The sequence below is a fragment of the Henckelia pumila genome, chromosome 3 (assembly GCF_033568475.1).
Source record: "Henckelia pumila isolate YLH828 chromosome 3, ASM3356847v2, whole genome shotgun sequence".
In the NCBI taxonomy this organism is placed as follows: domain Eukaryota; kingdom Viridiplantae; phylum Streptophyta; class Magnoliopsida; order Lamiales; family Gesneriaceae; genus Henckelia; species Henckelia pumila.
In genome coordinates this window covers 22,407,400-22,414,251 of record NC_133122.1, presented here as the reverse complement: position 1 = coordinate 22,414,251, position 6,852 = coordinate 22,407,400, and the positions used below count along the sequence as shown (strand labels likewise).

General features: G+C 37.8%; 1 pseudogene; it reads right to left on the bottom strand.

Annotated features, from left to right (window-relative positions):
• Positions 1–1,478: 1,478 nt before the first annotated feature.
• LOC140888250 (beta-xylosidase/alpha-L-arabinofuranosidase 2-like) lies at positions 1,479–6,565 on the bottom strand (annotated as a pseudogene).
• Between the last annotated feature and the right edge of the window lie 287 nt (positions 6,566–6,852).

The following is a 6,852-nucleotide window of genomic DNA, read 5'->3' as shown; positions in this document are numbered from 1 at the left end:
TAGAGGCGTCGAGATTCTTTCTAGCGTGATCCCTCCGATATTTAAATCAGACAAAAAAAACATGAGAGAAAAAATAAAAAAAACTGTATGTTCTTGGACAATAAATTCATTTTTTTGTCCCTCTTTGGATATGAATTTCAAACTGTGAACTGTAATATCTTTCATTTTGACTACTATTTTTGCACACAAGTATACACGTATGCATCGGCTACAACTAGTATATTTCTATCTTTTTTTTCTTTTCTTTTCTTTTCTTTCCTTTCCTTTCCTTTCCTTTTTTTTTTTGTTTTTTTTTTGTTTTTGGAAACAAACTAGTATATCAATATCTAATAACTTTTTCGATGGAAAAAGCTTGACAATAAAAAAATATTCGAATTTGAAATTTTGTTTAGAATTTTTTTTTAAAATAAATAAAATGAAAATTATTTAAACACAAATAATTAAAATATTTAAATATTATATTTCCATACTTTTTCATTACTATTTTTTTATACTGTGCCAAAACATTTTTCCAAATTGATGGTGTCTATATAAATTATAATTAAACTTACCACATAACAAAATTAAACCTTTTTTTTTCCAATGTGTGTTGAAAAAAAAAGTCCAATGCTTGTAAAAAAAAAAAAAAGTCCAATCCGATAAAATTAGGCCAACGAATTTCACTAAGGTTATGTTTGAATGGATGCATTTAAGATAATAATTTTAGATTTCTTGAATTATTTGGATGAACAAAATTCAAATGAATTTCAATTCCGCTGCATACTATAAAAAGTTACACAATTTCAATGGTTGTGGTGAAATTCAAAAAAAAAAAAAAATGCGTGTCATTTGAAATCCCTCTATTAAATTGTTCTCCAAATCAAATCCACAAATTCAAATACAACACAAGAGACAAAATGTTGAAGTAAACCCGTAAAGAATTGGGCTGTCTATTTGAGAATATTTTATTTTCAAAATAGGAAAAGAGCCCAACTAATTTTTCATAAATTGGCCCAATCAGATAATAATCTTATTTGACAAAAACATAAAACACAAATTCGACGATTAACATTTTACCAATGCTGAAATCAAGGAGATAGTCTTTGCATTAGCTCGGGGTTTATTCAGAATACATCGAGAGATAGTGACTGTGAGAGGTAGTCACTGCATTAGCTCGGGGTTCCGTACATATTGAAAGGTAGTGACGATAGATTTTCATGCTAGTTTTTTTTTTAATAAAAAAATAGCATTTGATTTTAGTAATAAATTGAGAAAAAAAGGAAAATGAAGACAAAATCTTAGTCTTCCTTTCACAATGTTTTGACAACACAAGTTGGCATTCAAAAGAATGAACTTCAGAAGAAATTTTTGCAGCAATTGTTTTCATTTAATAATGATAACATTAATTTCTTACACTATTCATTCTTGTGCTACATCTCTCCTTTCCTTTCTTTGGTGGGAAAATGAGAGTCAAGAAAAAATTATGAAGATGCAAATAATTAACCAAACATGAGGATTGTTTCTTCAAATCTCACATTCAATGTGTGTGTCAATGTTCCAACATGAAGCACTCATGCTGCCCCAGCGCCACCTTTCGATTGCCATCTTCATCCACCACGCTCAAATGCTTGCAAACGTCGACGCTGAACTCGAACCAACCCTTCCCCCTGTGGTGTCAAATGCAGCTTTTCAAAGTCTAGCAAGTGTTTCTGAGGTGAATTGTGAACTTCTGGAGGGGTCGAATACAAGAAAACGGTGTGGCTTCCGCTCATTTTTCCTGTGTTTTTGACTCTCACATGAATGTCGAATGCCACGTTCTTGCAACGTTTCTTCCACCGCGTAAATGGACATGCATGCAGATGAATGGCATTCATGATCTTCTTGCAATGGCACGGATACGAGCTGTGGAGCTTTCACTAAGCTGTGAGAGAATTGGGAGTAACTTAGACCGTCCCCGAATGAAAAAACAGTGTCTCCCTTGTAGAAACGATATGTCCTACCGGGGTATCCGGTCGCAGGGTCCGGTCTCATGTTCATATTTGTCATGTTAACTTGGTTTACATATGATTGTGGGTACCAAGTCATTGGTAGTTTTCTCCTGAAGCACCACAAGTGAAAATGTATTTCAGTTTCTGTGTGAATTAGGACTAAAGATTCAGAGTATTTACATTTCTTACAACTTCAAGAAACGGTACCTGGATTATGCAATCCGAAGATTACATCTGCGATCGCTGCTCCTCCGGCTTCTCCCGGGAAAACCTACCCAGAGAAATGCTTGTAATATTAGGAATTATCTTTCGCAAACTCAAAACTGCACGTCCATGGCCTCCCCTCCCGGTCATTAAGACTAGAATCACAGGTCCCTTTTGACACTCCTGCGGACCCGAGGTTATCTAAAAGTTGCTGCTGCCCTGGCGAAGAGGTGGATGTCGACTCTGTCCGAGGGCTTTCGGCCTCCCAACAGATTGATCCGAAGCCCTCATCATCCTATAACAACAGCATCAGCCGTTGATGCTACTTTCTTGGCCGCGTCTACTTGAGCAGCTAGTCACACTTCAACATCTTGCCACAACCAGGCTGATACCACTGTTGCAACCCAAGGCTGCTAGACCCTGCAGTGGACTTGGCTCCTTGTACTTGCCTCGGCAGCTCAGTTGGCCTGAAAACAGTAGTAAGCTAGCTTAAGTGTCGGACGTTTTTCCTCCTCCAAAACAAGAAAACCGAGTTTTGTGAGAGAGATTTTTGTATATAGTATAACCTATCGTAGTTCCCGAGCATGGTGTGAGTTGCAATTATCGATCCGTTAGGACCAATGAACCGGCCAAAAGTTCTTGATGGAACAGTGCGCAAGACAAGGGACAACGACCCTTTCGTGTTCTTGAGCAAAACACCGATCCCTCTGTCGTGACCTGAGCTTTCACGTGCAAGTTCTTGGTTTGCCTCAGTAAGCAGTGGGACGTCCTTATGGACCAAGGTCTTCCATATTTCCGTGTTTACTAGGAATCAACTCTCACATCAAAGAATCCCTAATCTCCATCATCTGTCCCAAAATTGTTAGAGATGTGCTCCGAGTCGATTACTGTCTCGTGTAATCCAGTCCCCTTGGTCGACCGCACGCTAGTGTGAAATTTCTCTACCCTTTGAAACTGCTCCGAAGAAATCTCCACAGTTAACGATCAGCCAAGCCTGCGCAAAAAACACGAAGTCACGTTTTCTGTATCCAATGAACGGAATCCAAAAAGTCTCACAGCATTTTCACTCTGTTACACAAAACAGACCTGAGTTCAAGAGACATGAGCAGCTGTTTGTGTTGGTGTTTGGGTCGTACTTTTGCGTTCTTATAAAACATCTCATTGTGCAAAGAATCACAATCTTGTAACGCAATGTATCCTGTAGAAGAATCACAAATTTAAGTGAAACAGGGAATAAGTTTCTTTGACTTTATGGCAAAAAATCAAAAACCATGTACCCCATTCAGGTTCTATTGGGCCTCGAATCACGCCAGCTGTGTAACAGTTCAGGGAATCACCACAAGTTGGCCTTGCCATTGACTTTTGATTATTGTGGCTAAACACATCACACTAGCAACATTTTCCTCATGAACACAGCAATCTTGAACGGGTGGCTGTGAACTTATCATCCATGTATCTTGCTTTTGTCAACTAAAGACGAAGATCCCGAGAATGTGATCAAAAGCCAATGAAAATTTCAAATAGCATACGTGAGATTCATGATCCAAGCATAAAAAAATGTAATACCAACTAGAATCAAAATTGTATCTTTGGAACCCGCTTCCAATTTTCAAGATCATAAGCCGGTGTAGGGTTTGCGTGGCATCAGCAGCAACTTTGAGTCTCTCTTTTTCTTCACAATCATCTCTTTGCTGCAGACCTCGAACATATGCGGCGCCCTTGATCTTTGCTCGTTAGTTACAGGGTCTTCTCCCGGGGTTTCTTCGGGCCCCGTCCCCATCTGGGGTCCATCGAAAATGTTGATATTTGGAGACCGGCATAACGGTCTATTCGCAATCCGGCTATTTTCCAACATTTTGTACATCGCTCTTGCCGTGCCGTTGTTTTTTTTCTACCTTCTGAGACCACCTATAAACCTTCAAGATTTTCGAGGCTTACGTTTGTTATTATTTATATTCTTTATTTTGGGAGATCGCATATCTTCGATGTGGGACTTAAGAGTACAAACTGATCTTTAGAGTTTTAAGTCATTTATATCGTTACAAGTGGGTTTCACGTTATTTATTCAATATTCCCGTATATCGCGATTTACAAGCATGATTAAGATATTGGATGTCATGAGATTTTCCAAAAACAAACTCAATATGTAGTTTAACAAGTCTAAATCAGACCCTCTCACTGTCACGCAATGATTAATGTGATAGTTAAAGCAGTAAGTTGGCTTTTGGATTATTTAAAGAATGTCTGAAATCGTGAAGCTGGTGTATGATAAACATAAATTTGTGTCTTCAATAATCGCACTATGCTTTACCACTACATAGGCTTTCGGCTTGTCGCAAATCTACAAAATTGATCCTATATTGTGATTATGCCCTCTACATAAATTAAGCGATTACCTACCATATGCATGCTCGAATAGGTTATAAGGGCTTTTGAAATCAGGGATGACAAATAAATCTGAATTTTTGACCTATCTATAATAATTCATATTTCATATTCTTGAGTCAAACTCAAAGCTAAATAGACGAACTTTTTGGTCCAACTTCAGGCTAAAATAACGTTCCATCACGTGAATCTTCTTTTAACTCCATCTTGAGCTCCGATTTTCAATTCGAAACTTTCTTAAAGTGTTTATTCGTGGTGTCGACACTTACTGTGAGTATTTACTGATAGTGATACTCTCACACACTGGATATACATATTTTGTTGCGAGTGAAAATACAATTTATGTATATGTGTTATATAGTATGCTTTCACTTTCTTGACTATAAAAGTTGATATAATAACATCCAAGATCCTGTAAAATATTTTAATTTGATCATTCAGCATGACAACGTCTATAACACGACATCATGGTACAAATTCATCAACAACAACATTCAATACAACTCTTGCCCTCGTTCTGTATTAGCGTAACCGCAATGCACTAACATGTAAAATATTAAAGAATACAGTGGGGGACTCTTCATGATGGTGACATGTCTTTGTTAAACTCAGTGAAGCATTATGTGCATATCCTAAAACAAAAAGTCAGACTTTTACATGACAATTTTGTTATAAAGAGGTCCAACCGAACTTCAACTCACTGAAGTAAACTTTATTTTTTAGACTTTAAAAGTTATTATTCCCTCATTCACATGTATGTGACTCTGATTCTCCAATTTCCACGGAATATTATCACAAACTTCTTTTAGAACTAGATAAAAATCTGTTGAGACTTGCATGAAAGTGATTACCAACTGGAACGGTCAATAGCGAGAAATATATGTATATATTTATCAAACAGAAAGATTGATCGAGGGGGGTAAAACAATGATACATCCGAATAGTTATCTCTATGCCATATACTTAACAAATTCCAGTGTCCAAATTGATCACTGGAGCATAAATTTCTAGCCAACCGCACCAGCTACTATCTCTAATACATTAAAATTGCACATTTAGAAAAACTTTGTTTGCAGTGGACAAAAACCGAGTATTTTAATGCTGGTCTGAAACTCTTTTCTCTTGCTCATCATGTCTGCGCAATTATTCAAGAATCCACTGTGACAAAAGACTAAATATAACCGACGATTGGTTTATTTTTTAGTCTCTGTTTCCAGTCATGGAATTCAGTTCTCAAATATGTATTGGTCGACTGCTACCCCATTGTGTTAGTACTCATTGTAACGATCTATCTTTTTTATGACACGCTGAAGATTATTCATTATGTACATTTCGTCCGCAGAAAACATTGGGCCGTTAGATTCTAACATACGAGCATTCTGCTTATATACTAATCGCCGACCCTATCTCTCGAAAACAAAACACTCTCTTCTGTCTCAAAAATAAATGTTATATATTCATTAAATACATGTATAAAATAAAAATACACGAAAATAAGGAAGCAATCCCCCTAAGTACTAGCTACTACAGAAGGGAAGTGATGAAAACGCAATGAAGAATCAATGACAGGCATTTTACCTTTCCAATGGATTCAAAGAGTGAATCATTGAACAGTGGCAGCTGTGAGGGACTGGACCTGAGGGAAGCTAGTGGCGCCAGGAACCAGGCCCGAATAACTTGGTTCCAGGCTGTCGATCGTAGGAGTTTATATTCTTTTTTTTTTTTTTAATTCAATTCATCCCTTTTCTCTAATTTTAGATCGACTTCCATGCGTAAAGCCTCGGACCCAGCCACTGGTAAGTCGGGATTTCCAGAGCTTTTGTTGTCCCCCTTTGGCACCATTTCACGAGGCCACCCGATCTTCTCCTGCAGTGTCAGCCTGCTCACCAGATCACTCACCCTGGTTTTTGAAATCCACTGACACGCATCACAGAAGCATGGGAGCTTCTTCACACGCCCCGGAATTGTCGCGAAACATCGCAGGCGAACACCGGCTTTGCTCTGGCCATTCGTTCATACGACAATCAGCCTGGAATTCGACTCAATGATGCAAAATGACGTAGAAAGATGAGGGGATAAAAACGTTGTCCTAGAGGAGCCATCGATGTTGGTATGAGCCAGATGTCAAGAAGAGAGCAATGTCGCCGGTCCGTTCTATTCTAAGATATTTGGAAGCGAAAACAGAGTGTGTGTTTTATAAAAATTAAATCTTGGAACAAGGGATGTGGGATGTTTATAAGGATTAATTGCAAAGATTAATGCGTGTTGTATTTTAGCTACCCGTGATGGATAAATG